At 41.9% G+C, this 19,593-nt stretch overlaps 2 long non-coding RNA genes across 3 annotated transcripts in view; one reads left to right on the top strand and one right to left on the bottom strand.

Annotated features, from left to right (window-relative positions):
- The window catches only part of LOC129042648 (uncharacterized), a 54,973-nt gene that overhangs the window by 8,192 nt on the left and 27,188 nt on the right, over window positions 1–19,593 (bottom strand). For both annotated transcript variants that reach the window (XR_008504166.1, XR_008504167.1), the window contains exon 4: window positions 9,530–9,682. This is a non-coding gene — a long non-coding RNA (uncharacterized LOC129042648). The remainder of the gene's footprint in view (window positions 1–9,529; window positions 9,683–19,593) is intronic.
- Window positions 1,677–18,349, top strand: LOC129042649 (uncharacterized). The gene is made up of 3 exons (XR_008504168.1): window positions 1,677–1,728; window positions 14,238–14,418; window positions 16,121–18,349. It is a non-coding gene; the product is annotated as an uncharacterized LOC129042649 (long non-coding RNA).

Raw genomic sequence — 19,593 nt, 5'->3', positions numbered from 1 at the left:
TCAGACTTCCCAGACTCCAGACTGTGTTAAATAAATTTCTGTTGTGTGAGCCACCCAGTCTATGGTAATTTTTTATAGCAGGCTGAATAAACTAAGACAGGCACTTCAAAGAAAACGTCAATGCCATATTGGGCCATTTACTCAACAAGTTCTTAATAACAGTGTGCTGTGTGCCAGGCACCATGGTACATCAGGGCAGAGCCGTAAGGAAGAGTAAAACAGCAATCTGGGAACTGTAGACCACACATTTCAAGAAGCAAATGAAAGAGGCCACTGAGCAAGAGGTTGGGATAAAGAAAGAGAAATTCAAGGGATAGTCCAGATTCTAAGCACCATGTTTGGCAAACCCCACACCATTTAGAAGATTGCACACAGAATCAACCATCTGCCCCAGGCAAGAAGCTTCTAGGCTGTTTCTTGCTAAGGCAGAAATCTCTCCCAATAAAGAATCCTCAGGAATGTGCCCTGCACACCAGCCCCATTCCGCCAGACCCTTCCTGCTCCCCACCTCGTAGACCTCTCTGGGACAACACCTGTTTCTAGCTTGGCTACTTTTCTGCTGGAAAATCACCATGTGTGCCCACCAAAGCAAAGGCTTCTGGTTATGTTACCAGAACACCAGGGGTTTGGCCTAGGTCATCCTGCTTGCCGCACAGCAGAAAGCCGAGCACTGAGACCTTTATTGCCAAGGAAGAAGGCTTTAAATCAGGTGCTGCAGCCAAGGTGATGGGAGCCGTCTCAAACCCATCTCCCTGACCTACTAAAACTAGGGGTTTCTAAGTAGGGAAGAAATGTAACAATGTGTACAATCAGGATGAATGAGGGGTCCTCCATCTCATTGCCTGGATGTGGTGATCTGGTGAGTTTCAATTCTTTGACACTTTCTTTGAGAGACCTGAAGGTCATTTCCTGAGGAAGGAACTCAGATTAAACAAATGTAAGGTTTAAGCTTTAAGACCAGAAGGGTCAAGCTCTATGTTTATGCAAGAAACTATCTATGGGACTATTGGGTTGGTTTCAGTTAGCTAAATGTTCAGCTTTCCATTGTCACTATTTGGACACAAATTTCCTCTTTCTGTTTTCCTCTTCCCCTCCTCTCTACATTTTTTGCCTGTGCAAAGGAAGCTTGGAAAATCAGAACCGTAAGAACAATTTTTCAACCACCATGATTCCAGCAAAAAGGATTTTCTAATCACAAGAAGTCCTCCAAATGGAGACACAAAATTCTTCACTTAAACAAGATTGTGCTTTATAGAGTGGAGGAGATAAATGTGTCATGTAAACCCCTGTAAAATATTTCTGTTGGTAAAGTATGTTAGATATACAATTGTTATCAGTAAGTATTTTATAACAATGAATTGCATTGTAAATGCGACATCTAGAAGGCTTTTAAACTATTCCTTTTAAAAAATTTACATCTTCCTTGTTCCAAAAACTTTTAAGGTGGGGGAAAATCCTATTACTAGTTGTATGTGGTACTTTCCTTCCATGTCACACTCTCAAGAGTTTAGCATAGCACTAGATCTGTTGTTTGCATTGCATTGATGGTTGGCCCTTAAACAACACAGTTTTAAACTTTGAGGATCCACTTATAGGTGGATTTCCTCCTACTTTGCTGCCCCTGAAACAGCAAGACCAATCTTCCTCTTTCTCTTCCTTCTCAGCCTACTCAACATAAGATGATGAGGATGAAGACCTTCATGGTGATCCACTTCCACTTAATGAATAGTAAATATATTTTCTCTTCCTTATGATTTTCTTAATAATAACATCTTTTTCTGTAGCATACTTTATTGTAAGAATACAGTATTTAACACATATGATATACAAAATATGTGTTAGTCAACTTTTTATGTTATTGGTAAGGCTTATGGTCAACAGTAAGCTATTAGTAGTTAAGTTTGGGGAAAGTCAAAAGTTATGTGTGGATTTTTGATTGTGCAGGAGTTTGGCGCCCCTGACTCCCAAGTTGTTCAAAGGTCAACTGCACTTACAATGCTATCCTGTTTCATATTTTATTGTCCATAAGATGGAAAGTAGACACATGTTGTAAAATTTTTGTGCCATAATTTCACTTTTTTCCCTTTTTGGTAATGCCATGATATTTCCATAATTCAGAGAGAATTGTGGACTACGTGAATGTCCTGCTACACCACAACGCATGCCTAACCCTTCAGAGACCTCACTCTTTCTTTCCCCGGTCTCACATCTATTGTGATGAGATGATGCGGTGATGGGCATGTACCCTGTCTGAAGTTCTTAGCCCAAATTGAGCTCTCCTCATTCGGGCTCAGACAGCTTTCCTGGCTTCTTGGCCCACAGGCCCCATACACTGCATGCCCTGGCTACTCTGATGCCTTACGCTCCTACTGTCCTATTGTCACTCCTTACTTTCTCTCCACCTCAGGATATTCTTCCCCAAATCATGCCATGAAATCTCCCTCTTCCTCCACCTCTCTCCAGACACACTTTCCTGGTGTTCAATTTTCAGATAATTGTTTCTTTCAGTTACTTGGATTCTTGCCTTATTTACCCATCTGTATGTGGAATCAGACCTGTCACTTTGCTGGCCGCTCTGCTCCCACTCACCCTTGGATCCTGACCAATGCATCCTACCATCAGGTCCCATGAGCCTTGAAAGGCAAACCTCACAGACCCTCATTCTTCAAGCATCCCTTCATTCATCCGACAAATATTTCCTTCGTGCCTAATATGTGCAAGGGCTTCTGTAAGTTGGGGCTGACTCAGGAATACCTTACCCTGTGCTTTTGGTCAGCTTTTTGTTTGGTCTCCTCTTCTTGGCTCTGAATTTCTGGCCTGTACCTCATCCCTCATACCTCATACCTATGCCTCAGGACCTGGGCATTGGACTTACCTTCCTGACATCGCAGAGCTGAATTCCACTATCCTCTCCAGTTCCTCATGATCACTTTCTGCTCCTGGACTTGGCCCCACCGAGCCCTATTCCTGAGTCAACACTAGATGGTTCCCCAGCAGGCCTGCAAAGCTCCATCCCTCCATTGCTGCCCTACCATGCAACAGTCATTTGTTTCTAGATCCACAGTATGTGGGTCTTTTACTGAAAACTAACAATAAAAAATTAAATTAAAAAATCCTTAAGAGGAGGCAATTAATCTATTAATCTAGTTACTGTGTTTTTCCAACTGTTCATTGTACAGCAGAAGCTCTGTTCCTTTCTATTTTGTCTCGGTGAGGTTGCATGATGATATTTCCTGATTTTGACTTTCAACTATTCCTATGCCTCTTTGGCTTAGCAAATGATTAGGTTTGAGCCAAGCTGAGACTGTCTCAGAAAGTAACTGCGCATTTCTCAACAAGCCAGTGGGGCACTTTGTTCTCTTTGTTCTTCTTAGGTAATTAACACCTGCTCTTTCTGCAGCTCATACAGTCATAAAATGTTGAGATAGAAGCAGGGGAGGGAAAGATCACCTCACCACACTTTCCATCCTATGTCATAATTCAGCCTATAGGGAGGCTGATGGTGACAGAGATTATTTACGTCACAAGGAAGTTCCTTTTTTGGAAGTGTACTTTTGTGTGTGTGTGTGTGTGTGTGTGTGTGTGTTTGACTGAGTCTCTCTCTGTTGCCCAGGCTGGAGTGCAATGGCACAATCTCGGCTCACTGCAACCCCAACCTCCACCTCCCAGGTTCAAGCGATTCTCCCGCCTTAGCCTCCCAAGTAGCTGAGATTACAGGTACCTGCCACCACGCTCAGCTAATTTTTTATATTTTTAGTAGAGACAGAGTTTCACCATGTTGGCCAAGCTGGTCTCAAACTCCTGACCTCAGGTGATCCACCCGCCTCAGCCTCCCAAAGTGCTGGGATTACAGGAGTGCACCACCACGTTCGGCCAGAAGTATACTTTTTCAACCTGTCTACTTATGGTGGGTTAAACTGGAGCACTGAGCAAGGGACAAATGCCCTGAATGTTCTTGACCCACCAGTCTTCCTCTGTCCAGGGCTCATTGTCACTGATGGAGGGCAAAGCAGTGGTCCAGGCAGCCACACCAGCCCAGCCAGCCCTGTGGGGCCAAAATGGTACATCAAGGCCACCTTGTCCTTCTGTTACAGTGAACCAAGTGATAATTCCCAGGACTTTTCTCCCAACCATCTTACTACTTTTAGAGGTTGTAAAAAATGTCAGTTTTCCATGAGATGTCCTTCCAGTACAGGAATGATAATTATTATCATAAAAGTACCAAATAATATAATACATGTAAAGTGCCTGGCTGTTCTGTATGGTTAAATAAATGATCATGGTATGATTTCACAAATCACTCAGTTTATTGCCATTCAAAGAGATATTTTTTCTTTTGGGTCACAATGCTTAAACGTGAACACATCTTACAGGGAATACCCTCGATTAGATGAAGTCCATTTGCCACATAGTGGGTGAGCTTCAAACTTATTAAAGTCAAATCGCTCAAGTGGGATGGAATCAGGCCTCTGTGGAAAGGAGAGTCTAATCAAAGACTGAGGTGTACCTTTACACAAGCAGTTCTCAGAAGAGATGGCATCCAGCGCAGCAGAGATCTCTGACTGCTAGAAGGCACTTGGAAGCTGGCTTACTTTGTTTTGTCAGAGAAGTGGCTAGTGGAGTGCAGCCTAAGCTCTCAGAGTATCTAGGAAACTCTGGAGTTTCTATGTATTTGAAGTTCAGCAGCTGACATGTGCGGTCTCATAATGTGTGATGTCACATTCTCAAGACAGCAGGAAAACCCTCCAAGTTCTCCTCACAACAAAACATGTCACTCACGTAGCAAACTACAAAAGTGGAATCATTTCAAGGCTCCATAATACTGGCACAGTATCTGGCACAGAGCGGGCATTTGAGAGGCACTGGGTTTGCAACAAATATTTTAAGAGATTTAGATATCAGCCTTTGGTTTTTTCTCTTCTCTAGCTGTTATCCAAACCCAATTAGTGTCCTCTTATGACACGGATTGGTAAGCAATTCTTCCTCATATTCTAGCATAAACTATACATGTGAATATAGCCTCATCCACCCCCTCAGGCATAAACTGTAAATAAGCGAAGTTCTACTTTTGGCTTGTAAAATGTATACCCTTTGTCATATCTTTATTTTGAAAAAATATAAAATTTTTCATTTCTAAATAATTGAAAGAAATAAATAAATGAAATAATTATTTCATTTATTTCCCAGATTTTCAAGAAATAATACCTTAATTTGAATTACAGCAGGGAATTAAAGTTTTTGCTTGTTAAATAGTCCAAAGAGAACAGCTTGACAAATATCATATCTTCAAAGATTGTCATGTGGAGATTTGCCTTGGCGTTTTAGCAGATGGACATATAACTGTTCACGTGTCTGTAAATGACCAAAATGTCCAAAAGATGCCAAAGAATAAGAATGAAGAGCACACGAGAAGGCATCTGAAGTATAAGGAAGCATTTAGCCAGGTGCGGTGGCTCACGCCTGTAATCCCAGCACTTTGGGAGGCTGAGGCAGGCGGATCACAAGATCAGGAGATTGAGACCATCTTGGCTAACACAGTGAAACCCCGTCTCTACTAAAAATATCAAAAAAAAAAAAAAAAATTAGCCAGGCCTGGTGGCGGGTGCCTGTAGTCCCAGCTACTTGGGAGGCTGAGGCAGGAGAATGGTGAGAACCCGGGAGGCGGAGCTTGCAGTGAGCCAAGATAGCACCACCGCACTCCAACCTGGGCGACAGAGCAAGACTCTGTCTCAAAAAAAAACAAAAAGGAAGCATTTAAATGACTGTGTTTACAATCTTAAATCAACTCTATTAAGTAATAAATAGTGAAAGTTGCATTGACACTTATATATATACATTTTTTTTTTTTGAGACCAAGTTTCTTGTTACCCAGGCTGGAGTGCAATGGCACGATCTCCGCCTCCCGGGTTCAAGCTCCTGCCTCAGCCTCCTGAGTACCTGGGACTACAGGCACACGCCACCACGCCCAGCTAATTTTGTATTTTTAGTAGAGATGGGGTTTCACTATCTTGGCCAGGATGGTCTCAATCTCCTGACCTCGTGATCCACCCACCTCAGCCTCCCAAAGAGCTGGGATTACAGGCGTGAGCCACTGCGCCTTGCCCAGTTAAAATATTTTACTCCAGGATTACAAGAATGGTAAATTTCTTTATTCAAACTTGTAGTGGGTGAGCTCTTTTAATAGAAGATTTCATTTTAGTCTTCATCTTCCTTCACAGTGATACCTTAGTTTGTACAACATTGTACAATTTTCAAAGATACCATCATAAACCCTTAAGCCTTTTAGAAATCTTACAAGTCAGGCTGTTTGACTCCCAATCTGGTACTTGAGCCTCTTCAATGCATCCAGCATCCGGATGCTCACTCCTGGAGCCTCTGGCAATCCCACGCCTCCCACAATGGGGAGGCTGTTTCCTTCTAACACAGCTCATTCCACATTTATGGCTCTGTACCTCAAAGTCATCTGTAAATATTTCACTCCTACAACATGGAACTGTACATTGTATTCCTGTAAGATATTTATAAGACTGATATTGAAACGGGAAAAGTTCCCTTTCCCCCCCTCAGATGGCATGGGATGGGGTGTGGCTCACTTCTTCACTGCTCAGACCTCTGGGGGAGCATACAGATGGGCAGGCTCTGGGGCTCCAACCCCACAGCAGTGTGTGGGGGTGAATGCTTACAGCTCCTGAAGCCCCATTGAGCATGTGTTACAGGATGCTCTTTTAGTTTAGCTGTCCATAGGCAGCTTGTGTTAGTCAGCTCAGTTAGACCCTCTACCTTATCACAAGGACAAAGGGCTTTCTGTATCCCTGGGTTCTTGTGTTGGCATACCAGAAAAATCAGATCACATGTGGCCTTGGAGAATGAGTGCAAGGTTTCATTGAGTGGAAGTAGCTCTCAGCAGATGGGGGAGCCAGAAGGGAGATGGTTTTCCCCTAGAGTCGGGCCCTTGGTGGCCCAGGCTCTCCTCTGACTGCCCTGGCCAAACTCCATGTCCTTCTGCTTCTGCCAGTTGGTGGCCTGCTGGCGTGCTGGTGCCTATTGGTGCATTCCTCTCGACGTTCAGCTGCCTGTGTGTTCCTTCACTGATGTGTTCCTCTGGAAGTCCAGCTGCCTGTGCATCTGCCTACTGGGGTGGGGGCGGGGGGCAGTGTTTATAGGCACAGGATGGGCATGGCAGGCCAGGGTGGTGTTGGGCAATGCAACATTTGGGCAGGAAATGCCTACCCTCACCGAGGTCCGTGGGGGTGGAGGTTTAGCCAGGGACCACGCCCTCCTCTACCCAGCACTTCCCTTCCCAGCTTCAGTATCATTTAAAGGGACCATACTCTTTCTTTCCCAGCACTTTGGTACCAAAATTACTATTTTAAATGAAAAACATAGAAATTTTATTCCAACCTGTATCATTTTTCCAAATAATAAAATGCAACCCAAATTTAGTCATTATGCAAGAAATGTTCTCTAAGGATGAGGAAGTGAGGTTTAAACAATGCCAACTGATGTCCAACTATCCCTCAACAACTGAATCACAAAGCTGAAACCAGAACTCAAATCTGCTGTTTCCTAGTAACTCTGTTCAATAACATCCCATTTTCAATCAATAGGCCTCCAACTCCCTCATAAGACAATATACACATCAAATGATGAGACTAGTTACAACTAGTGTGGTCTTTTCCTCATTGATGTGGCTGGAAATTTTGACTCCAAATAAAGCCTAGACTTTAGCATCTTGTCTCCAAGACAAATCAGATTTTAAAACTTAATGGTTATTTTCGTAAAACAAGCAATAGACTCAGCCTGGTTTAAAATTCAGTACATCACCAGATGTTTCTTTCACCAAAGAGAATCACAGGCATTGTGTAGGAATGACACCTGCCAATTCTTAGAATGTCTGATTTCAATAGTACATTTTTAGCTGAATGGCAATCATGGAAATATAAGCTGCATTTGGTTCTCCAAGATTCCAGCATTTGGAGCTAGGTACTGTTGCTTTAAATATTATATAAGCATTGAAATTTACATGCCTACCAGCATTAGTATGAATTAGCCTCTTTGAATCATGAATATCCTTAAAACAAAGCTATGAGCAAAAGGTTAGCAATTTCTAAGTTGCACTTACTTTTGACCACAATGGTCCCAGAAATATTTTTCCTAGGCACTTTTTATTTACCATTAATTATCAAATTACTTTAAAATTGGCAGTATTTTTAAAGACACTGTATAATTATGTGTCTCATATATCAGCAGGGGCTCACATTACTCAGAGTTTTTCAGTCATGGGAAAGTTAATTATAATAACCTTAATTATTTCTCTGCAACAGTAAAAATGGACCCTAAAAAATACCACTAGGGGATTAATGTTTGACACACAGATAAAAATGAGCAGAGATTTTTTTTTGTAAGCCGCTGCATTAAATCACATAATTGGACAGAAAAGATTTAGGTGCAATTTGTTTTTGTAATTGTATTCTAAGTGGTGTAATTTTTAATTATACACAGAGAGTTCAATGTTCATTCCTTGAATTTTTAAGCTGCGATTTTTCTTCTCTACCTGCAGCTCCTTTATTCAGGCTTGCTTCTTTTTTGACATGGATTATTTGAATTCCTAACTCAACAATAAATTCACAGCTTCCTCAGTTTTACTTGTGCAATGGTAAGATGAAAAACATATAGCTTGGGAAATACAGCACAACTCTGGAAAAAAAGTAATAATCATTTTCTCTAATTAAGAAATTTTTTGAGAATGGTATAAGGTTGTTCCTTTCTATCCTTTCTTCTTTAGGCAAAGATCAGCTGCCTTTGACGTCTGACACAATCACTTGCATATAATGTGACAGTCACCAATTCTGTACTTTCCCAGATGTCAGTCCGTACTCCCTTGCCTTCACAGTTTTAGTACAGCAGGAAGCCCACAGCCATGCTGTGAATGGCTGACGTGGTGGTGGTTGTCCCTCTGCACCCCAGTGTGTGGTTTCCTGGCTTGATTTGCCCAGAAATGTGTCAGAGACTGAGTTGCAGCTGATGTACAGGGTCCAACTCACATCAGACTGATTTGGATGAAAACCCAAATAGGCAATCACACTTTCTAGTAGGAAATCTTGCTGGGGCATCAACATTAAGATCTGAAAATATGGCTGGGCGCGGTGGCTCACACCTGTAATCCCAGCACTTTGGGAGGCCGAGATGGGGGGATCACGAGGTCAGGAGTTTGAGATCAGCCTGGCCAACATGGTGAAAACCCGTTTCTACTAAAAATGCAAAAATTAGCTGGGCGTGGTGGTGGGCACCTGTAATCCCAGCTACTCAGGACGCTAAGGCAGGAGAATCATTTGAACACGGGAAGTGAGCCGAGATCGCGCCACTGCACTCCAGCCTGGGCGACATGAGCAAAACTCCGTCTCAAAAACAAATAATAATAATAATCTGAAGATATTTGAGGGAGAATGCATACTAGCAATAGTAGTAGTAGCAGCAGCAGCAGTAGTTAACTGACCTAGAGAAAGAAAAGACCAATATCCGGACACACCTTTTAAGGGTTGGGCCCCATTTCCACAGTGAACCTTGGAATGGATTGGTCCTCAGCTTTCTTCATGTCTCTTTTTTCAGACCCGAGTTGCCACACTCTTTCTTCTGACCACAATAAGCATTACTTCCTTTCAAGAAGACTGCCAAATCTGCCCTTAGAAAAGACAAAAACAAACATAATTTAGAAAAATCTTGACTGCAAAAATATGCTTCAACTAGGTATTCAAAGTAGTGAAAAACTAGAGAAAACGTGGTAGGTACAGTGGAAAGAGAACAAGCTTCAGAAAGCCATCTCATTATTTGGAATCACAACCCTTGCTCAGAAACACACCCTGATATGGTTTGGCTCTGTGTCCCCACCCAAATCTCATGCCAAATTGTAATCCCTACATGTCAAGGAAGGGACCTGGTGGGAGGTGATTGGATCATGGGGGCGGGTTCCCCCATGCTGTTCTTGTGATAGTGAGAGGGTTATCATAAGATTTGATGGTTTTAAAAGTGACTGTTTCCCCTGTGCTCTCTCGCTCTCGCTCTGTCTCTCTCCTGCCACATGAGAAGATATACCTTGCTTCCCCTTCACCTTCCACCATGATTGGAAGTTTCCTCAGATCTCTCCAACCATGCAGAACTGTGAGTCAATTAAGCCTCCTCTCTATAAATTACCCAATCTCAGGTAATATCTTTATAGCAGTGTCAGAACAGACTAATACAGAGGACTGGAGGCTGAGGCAGGAGAATTGCTTGAGGTTAGGAGTTCAAGACCCACCTGGGCAACATAGTAAGAGCCTGTATCTACAAACAATACAAAAATTAGCCGGGCATAGTGGTGTGCACCTATAGTCTCAACTACTGAGGAGGCTGAGGCAGGAGGATCACTTGAGCCCATGAGTTTGCAGCCACAGTGAGCTATGAACATGCCACTGCACTCTGGCCTGGGCGACAGGGCAAGATCCTCTCTCAAATATATATATATATGTTTATCTGGTCTTTTCCCCCAGTTCTTACCACAGAGCTTTAAAACTCCTTGGAATTTCCTGAGTAATGGAAGTAACTTTGTTATGCTAAGGAGGTGATTAGTGGTGGGTCCCTGGATAGCTTCAGGAGGGGGAGCTGGTCCCAGAGAGACCATGTGTGTATTAGAGAGCTGGGACTTTCAGCCACCTAACCTTTGGGAAGAAGAGCTGGAGATTGAGTTCAATCATGTGGCCAATGGTTTAATAAAACCCCAATAAAAACTCTGTGCATCAAGGCTCGGAGGAGCCTCTTGATTGGTGAACTGATGATGTGCAAGGAGGGCAGTTCTCTGAGGACAGGGCATGGAAGTTCTGCCTCTGGCTCTGTGCTTATCCCTTGTAAAAAGAAAGTAAAATCTTTGGACTCCACACTTGATATGCCAAAGAAAAAAGTTAAGCTTGAGAACTCAAATGAAACAAACAAAAACTGCCTCTTTTTGTCCTGAGAGAGCTGTGATTCCACATGCTTACTTCACCTGATTTAAATGTAGATCTACCAAGAGCAAGATGCATGCATAACTGACTTTCCCCCACTTCTGTCTTTGGACAGGTAAAATGTGGATTCGATGAGCATTAATCAAAACCTCACAAGAATGTAGCCACTGGCCTCATTGCCTATCTTCCCCTTTCTAGTCTCTTTCATCTTTCCCCTCCTACCCAATCTTTCCCGTTTAAATATTGAAGTCCTCAAAACCCTCTTTGGAAAAGGCACAGGCCACAGATCCTATTGTGATTTGTGTTTCTTTTTCCTGGGTGCACCTTCGGCCTTGGCAAAATAAACCTCTATACTGATTGATATCTGTCTCGGACACTTTTTGGTTTACACCCTTATAATAAAACTGTAAGAGGCCAGGCACAGTGGCTCACGCCTGTAATCCCAGCACTTTGGGAGGCCAAGGCGGGCGAATCACAAAGTCAAGAGATGGAGACCATCCTGGCCAACATGGTGAAAACTTATCTCTACTAAAAATACAAAAATTAGCTCGGTGTGGTGTCATGTGCCTGTAGTCCCAGCTACTTGGGAGGCTGGGGCGGGAAAATCACTTGAACCCGGGAGGCGGAATGGCAGTGAGCCGAGATTGTCCCACTGCACTACAGCCTGGTGACAGAGCGAGACTCCGTCTCAAAAAAACAAACAAACAAACAAAAACTGTAAGAGTAAGTATAATGCTTTTCTGGGTTCTGTGAGGCATTCCGTGAATTATCCAAACTGAAGGGCTCATCAGTCAGAAGTGTGGGGGATCTGAGGGGGCCTGGAACTTGCTGCTGGCCTCTGAGGTGAGAGCTATCTTATGGAAGACTTAACCCTTCATTGTAGGGTCTGACGCTAGCTCTGGATCGTTAGTGTCAGAATTTAATTGCACCACCCCCAGTTCGGGTGGAAAAGGAGCTAGAACAATCATACCTGGCTTTAATTATTATATAAACCTCATTCAAAATCACCAAAGTTCAGACAAATTCTGTTTCCCCACATTGTCATTGAAAATCTCTGCGTGGTTCCAGATTACAAGTCAGGGTGTAAGTCAGGGATCTACAGCAAAGATAAATGAGAGAGATATCCCCAACAGGGCAGGGAGGTCTGCATTCAAGGCAAATGTGGACCCTCAGTTTTTCATAGTGTAATAGAAGGCCACAAGAGTGGCTTTTGAAATACTTATGTGTTACAAAGCCAAAAAATTGACTCCTACGACAGAATATCCAGGCCAGTGAGCAGGCTTGTTACTATTCCCAGAGGACAGGCTGGGGATGCAAAACAGCCTAGCAACATGTAGATTTCCTTGCAAGAGACAAGGGCACAGCCAGATCTCTGTCCTCAGGAGGGAGCCAGACCTGAGAGGTGCTCCTTTTTTAGATGCGCAAAAGAAACAACAGTCTGACTTCCCAAAAATAGGGGAAGTTAATTAAATTATAAGACATCATCTAAAGTTAAATTATAAGACGTCATCTAAAGAACACTATATAGCCATTACCAATGATGTTGCAAAAGTGAAATCCTGTGGAAAGCTATTCACCATTGATTAAGTAGAAAAACGCTAGTGACTGAACAGTGCTTTCGAATGAGCCCTGGAGGATGGGGTAACCCAAACCTTGTCACACAATCTCTTTCCCTCATTCCAGCACATTCTTCAGGCAGCCCTCCTGTGGCCTCCCAGTCACCATTCCCAGTCTCGAAAATGCTAGTCTTTTCCAGGTTCTCTTCTCTCTACTAGAAGAATAATAAAAGGAAGGAAAGCAGGGAAGGAGTGGGAGATAATTGGTCTTGCTTTCTAAGCCTTCATCTAGGTAACCTGCTACCTCAATATACTTATGACTGAGGAGCTCCAGGGAGCTGGAATGTTTATCAGTCCAGGTAAGATGCTTGATTTTAACTTGAGCCAAGTGAGGGATTCATTTATTCAATGAATGGAAATTGGGCATCTACGAAGTACCAAAGAATGAGAGGAAGGCAAAGAATACATAGAAAAGGCAGTCCAGCCTTCCAATGAGCAAGGTGACAGCAGCATGATCCCATGCATTAGCAAGTTTAGAGCAAGAAGCAAGCAGCGGTCTGCAGAAGTAAGGAAAAACTTCGCAGAGGAGACAAAGTCCCCTAGGATCTGAAAGGTGGAGCAGGAATGTCATGCAGGAAAGGGTGAATGGAAATTTCAGGGAGGAAAATCACAAAATGCAATGTGAGGCTCAGCCTGCTTTGGAAACAGGGAGATGTCCGGTGTACGTGGAGTATAAAAAGTGGGTGGATGCGTGTCTTCTTCCCAGCACTTCACTCATTATTTTTAAATCACCGGTTCTTCTCTTTACCCCTTCAGACTGCAAGTTTCCTAGCAGTGTCTTACCCATCTTTATTTTCCCTGTGCCTTGCATACATTAGGTATGCAATAGTACTTATTGACCTGAACTTAGGCAAGAAGTAAGTGGGGTTGGATGTGAAGGGCTCTGTGACATGGGGAGTTTGGACTTCATCTTATACACACTTAGGGAGAGGTTGGAGGCTGTGCTGAAGACTTTGTTAGGGTGAAGGAAGCACATCTGTCTTTTAGAGGGAAAATCTGCTGACTCTGTGTGTGTGTATTGGGGACTGCAGGAAACAACTACAGTAGTGAGGGATCAGAGGCAGGAAGGACAGCAATGGAACTGTGATGATTTCACAGGTTTAGGATATATATGCCACAAAAGCAATAGTTTCTGGTGACCAGTGCACTACTAAGAAGTTGTAGTCAAAACTAACTCTATGAAAAATGGGTGGCTGCAGGCATACACCATGACTGGGAACAGAGAAGGCAGATAAATTTTATGCTTGAGGGGATTAACCTAAATTTTGGATTAACCTAAATTAGCTTTGATGTCGATAGTTCTTAAAGGAAGCAATCAGGAGGCAACCGAAAATCTGGGTCTGGGACTTGACAGAAAATGGAAGCCACGCAGATTTGATAGAAGTCCTGATAGAACTCGGAAAGAGGACTAAAGACATGACCAGGGAGCCATTTTAAGGGTTAGGCCAAGGAGGGTGGACAGGAGGAGAAAAAGGGTGATCCAGTGTGCACAGGGAGGGAGCTCTGAAAGCCATCAGGCCATCATGAAGCTCAGCAGAAGCGGTTTCGGAATAATTGTGTAATGAGTTGCCAAGTGTATGAGGAACTGCAGACTCTCATGAAGAAAGTTACAGTAAACCAGTCTCTGCATGATGTGTTGCTGCAGGAAGATCGTCCTGACTTTCCACAATCCCGAAGGCTCTGCTTTGCCTTTCTGCATCTAACTTTCCTGCCTTCTGCCTCCATCTTCTACAAGCCCAGGCTTGGAAGCAGAATCACAAGGAAATTGCTGCAATTCCACAGTACAGAAAAGCTTCAAAGGAAAGCCACATCTCCCAGATCTAGCGGTAAGAGGGGAAAATGCATCCACTCTTTGCTCTTTGCAGCTTCCTATACCTGGCTAGTTCCATTTTGATGCTCCAGTATTTGTCACCCTGAGCTGAAACAACATGAAACAAACTCATTTTGAGGAATGTTTCTTTCTGTGCATTTTCTTTTGCTCATGCAGAGTAGTTTAGATCCTTTGGCTGCAAAAAAGATAAGCCACTTGTGACAGAGTAACATTTTGAAGATAAATTACTTGGCCCACCACCCGTATTTCACAACCATTTACTCGTGTACTTCCACCTCATTGCTATTTAGTAAGCACAGCCCAAAATGGCAATGCTCTGAAAAGTAAATTCTGCCTTATTTCTAACATTATATATATCCATCTACTATAAGTAGTAAGACTCTATAATAAGTTTAGCAGAGACTCATTGTTCTAATTTAAATATGAGCATAAATTTTCCTTTAACATATTAGGTAATATTTTTGAAAGTTTTAATATTTTTAACTATGTTATTATGAAAGGAACTTCATATTTCAGTTACAACAGTTTAGGAAAAAGGAAAAGAACTGCTACTTCAGAAAAGAATGAAGGCTGTCTGAGTAATAATGCTGTCATACATTGAAATTCAAAGCAGTGTCTTTGCTATCTTTATCAGAAAGAGTAGAATGCCACCTTATTTTGAAAATTATTCAGAACTTATTGAAAACAACCAAGTAGATGGCTTCTCTATAATAAAACAGATTCTATTGATAGACTTTTAGGAGAGAAGGATTATAACCCCTCAAAAGTGTGTGACTTCTAGTGACACGCTCATTTGTTTTCACAACTACTTTTAACATAAACCTATATTCATGATCTTGGATAGAACAGAGGAAAAACAAGAAAAAGCATGCACACATATTTCTTTACATTAATCAGATGTTAACATTAAAGCAATGTTTTATTTCTAATTAAAAGCAGCTCCAAGAGAACAAAAAACAAAAATAAACAACAACACAACAGAAAACTTAGCATTCTCTTTATGCAGTGCAGGACATAATATTGGAAAATCAGTCCTTCTACTTAGCCACACTTAATGTCAAAATCAAGTGGGGATGGGACCAATTATTTCTCACAAAAACAAGCCTTTAAAAGAAAAGTAAGGTAGCTCAAAGATTTACAGTCTCTTCAATGGTGACCCAAATCATGTTATTCTCAGAATGCAAAGGGTTTCAGCATATTTGCAGCTGCTGTTTTCTCTGCCAGGAATGCTTGTCCTTTGGTTCTTCCCATTTCTAGATTCTTCTCATCCTTTGCAATGAGATCTACGTCTACAGAGAGGCCTTCCTGAATCACCTTACCTACACTGCAACTGAAACAAGTTCTTGTCTCTTGGAATCCTGTTAGTGTCTTCTGTTGCCCTAATCTGAATCTGCCATCATCTCTGTCTTTATCTGATTTTTCTCTTGTTTCCTAGCATATTGTTTGTCTCCCTCCATAAAATGTCAGCTCATCCAGGACATGAGCTGACTCAGTCTTACTGTTAAGACCCTCAGGGCCTGGAGCAGGGCCTGGCACAGAGTAGGCAGGCACTCAATAAACTTATGGGCTCTACTAAAGTTGTAGTCATCACTGTAAAAGAATATTTCATGTATTTTACCAAGAAGATAGGTCTTCTGTGCTCAGTTTCAGACCCTGGAGGTCCATGCTCCTGCCCAAGCTGTGTCTCATCTCTACAGGTGGAGCCCGGTTGGCAGGAAATGTTTCTCCAGAAGCTGAGAAGCTGCCTGGTAAAGGCCTTTCATAAAATGGTCTGTGTTTGGGACCAGGAAGACAGAATACTCCTCAAGAAGAGAACTGGAACCTTAACCCACTTCAGACTTCTTCATGTCTGAAGCTTATTTCCACCATCCCATTGAGAACCAAAGAAGCGAGCTCCTTGGAGAATTGGCTCCCACCTGGACCTTCTGTTTATCCTTCCAATAGCAGCTGCATTCATCCTTCCCAGCTAATGACACTTCCAGTCTTTCGTGTTTCAAAGTATCACGGACTTTGCAAAAGATACCAGGTTTCTATGGAGCAGATAGTACTTTTAACAATCGCCATGTGCATTATTATTTCCTCCTAAGGCATACTTAGACATCAGTGCATGCTACAGCAAGGCAACTTATCTCACCCTTACCAAGGTATGAACTTCGGAATTTGAACTTGTTCCTTTGGGGTAAGTTGTATCACCAGCACTCACTAACAGACTGTATTTTCCAGTGAGGTTTCATTCTGTTTCAGATATTCTGCACTTTCAGTGACAAAATTTTAAAGAAAAGGAGATAAAATAGAACACAAATTCAATATGACTATTGTCATCCTTCCCTCCCAGGAAGTGTAGGAATCATCCAAAGTGGTAAAAGAGCAGCGCTTCTAAACTCTGGCTTCACATGGAAAATAACGCGACTACTAAAACTGATAACAATAGCAGTCCATGCCGTTTGACAGGGGTGTGTAGGAGAGGTGGTGAGCAAGCTGAAATCCCTTCAGGTATTTGCAGAACTTCTGAGCAAAAGCTAAAGCTAAAATTAACATTAAATATGCAAAGTATTTTTAACCCAACATAAATTAACAATGTTCCTATTTCAATTCTATTGCTCTTGGGATGACTATGTCCTTTGGAAAATGTTTAAATAACTTAAGATTTCCGTCATGAGTTTACTATTTCAAAACTTATTTTTTTAACTGCAAGATACCTTTTTATGTTACCAAGAGTGTTACCAGCTAGCTGCCAAAACTTGGTTGAAGTTCTCCCACTTTATATTGTAAATGATTACATAGTTTATTAGTAATTGTGTCCCCTGTCCACCCACTGGTCCATTTGGATGGGAAAATTTTCAAAATAACTTCATAGGAAAATGATAAGAAAAATGTGGTCACCGGTATCATCAGGAACTTCCAGACAGCTCAGCACAGAAAAGTTGGTTTTAAAGTCATCGAAAACGTTACTGGTAATGAGCTTCCACTCCTTTAGAGTAGTCTTTGTCCATAGATACACCACAGAGTAAGGTTATAAAAATAAAAGTTGTTTCAGGAAATTTCCCATTGCTTTATTACATGATCAATGAGAGTAAAGAGAAATGGAAGCTGAAGGGATAGGAATGAGGGACCTGCTGGGAGAGTGATCACAATATCCAAAGGAAATTTAAAATGCCTGTTGAAAGTGACACACTGACTCAGCATTGTCAATAACACAGAATCACCACAATAAAACTGCCCTGCCTTGTGGCTCCTGGCACCTCCTGTCTCTTTAGGTTAAGCAGAGAGAGGCCTGTGTTGCTTTGGAACAAGGTGCAGCCTCCCCCTAAGCTACAGAGAGGCTCTGAGCAAGGACCAGCCCCCAGGGTGCAGCCTTGCCCACCCTCCACAGGCTCCAGAGCAAATGGGGTGGCTCTAGAGAGCAAATGGTCAAAACTTCTAGCGCTAAATAGAGCTTTAACATGTCTCAGATACTAGCAAAATAGAGAAGCCTCAGATGGCTTTAGGTCTGGAAGTGTGTTGCTAAAAATGCTAAAAATTTAACAAACTTTTATAAATCCTTAAGAGATCTTTTTCAGTTTTGTGAAGCACCATTAATTGCCCATGTGTTTCAACTTGCAGACAGGCAAGAATTTGGCTTTGTATGTTTAAAAATATGTACATCGTGGTTCATAATGATGATTTATTTCCAAAATGGTGACTCGTACTAGGATTACATATAAAACATCATATGTGGGCCTTATATGTAATAATGTATAAGTATAGTATATTCTGACATAACATGGGCAGAGATTTGTATTAATTTATTTCTATTTCATCTAATCAATATTTTACTTAAGTCTAAAACCTTATATATATATTGACTTATGTATCATCACATATATAAACTTTGTATCTATTGAACTGAGCAATCTGTAGTTTATTTTAAATTCTGATATGTTAAAGATGTGGAGAACTACATGGAATCATGGGAAATTTTTCATTCAAATAAAAATTGCAAAGAGCCATTCCTAAATGGCAACCTGGTTTTAGCTGCAAAGATGGAAAGTGATAAGAAGAGACCCCGAAAATCTAAGTTATGAAAAATGTCAACTTATCCCTAGATGGCTAAACTCAGGATTCACTGTCTGGACTTAACAGAGAACATGTTTGCAGAAAAAGAAAATGGAGGCCGGGTGCAGTGGCTAATGCCTGTAATCCCAGCACTTTGGGAGGCTGAGGTGGGTGGATCACCTGAGGTCAGGAGTTTGAGACCAGCCTGGCCAATATGGTGAAACCCTGTCTCTACTAAAAATACAAAAATTAGCTGGGCATGGTGGTGTGCGCCTGTAATCTCAGCTACTCAGGAGGCTGAGACAGGAGAATCACTTGAACACGGGAGGCAGAGGTTGCAGTGAGTGGAGATCACGCCACTGCACTCCAGCCTGGGAGACAGAGCAAGACTCCGTCTGAAAAAAAAAAAAAAAAAGAAAGAAAGAAAAGAAAAGAAACTGGAGACTAGTTATTATCATCAGGAAAGTCAAATGATGGAACAAATAGAAATGAGAATCTGTAGATAAAAATTACAGATTCACATAGCATCAATTCTAATTTCAAGTTTAATTGTCTGGTCCCAGTAGGCTCTATCTATAGTTCAATTACGATCAGTAATGTATTGACGTTGACAAAATCTGAAAAAGATGCTTCAATGAATGCTTAAGTTAAATAGGTCTCAAACAAAATAAGGAAAAGGAAAGGAAGAAAGAAGAAGGAGGAGGAGGAGGGGAAAGAGGAGGAGGGAGAATCAAGCTATCTATTTCATTAAAGCCACCTCAAGCAGCAAACTTTTGACTACACTGTCATCACTATACTAGAAATAGACTGTGTCTATACACTAAGTATACTGTAGCAGGTTTCCATTACAAGCCAGCCTCCAAGACCACTGACTTAATTTTCTGCTGTTTAGAGTCATGCATAATTTAAATTGATCAAATACTTTTCTAATGCTCTATTCCTATCCCAGATGTAATATACCTTTCTATTCCTTGTCAAATCTTAAGAAATAGTAGCCCTAAGGATGCAAAGCTGCTCAAAGTGCATCAAGGCAAGAAACAAATTCCTCTTCCCTTTATTCCACAAACACTGTCCTCACTGACCTGAGGTTTCCAGCAAGGGAACTGTATATCAAGCAGGCACAGGAATTGTCCCT

Source organism: Pongo pygmaeus, chromosome 7, assembly GCF_028885625.2.
Source record: "Pongo pygmaeus isolate AG05252 chromosome 7, NHGRI_mPonPyg2-v2.0_pri, whole genome shotgun sequence".
Classification (NCBI taxonomy): Eukaryota; Metazoa; Chordata; class Mammalia; order Primates; family Hominidae; genus Pongo; species Pongo pygmaeus.
Note: the sequence above shows the minus strand (reverse complement) of the source record. Positions and strands in the feature narration are given on the sequence as shown.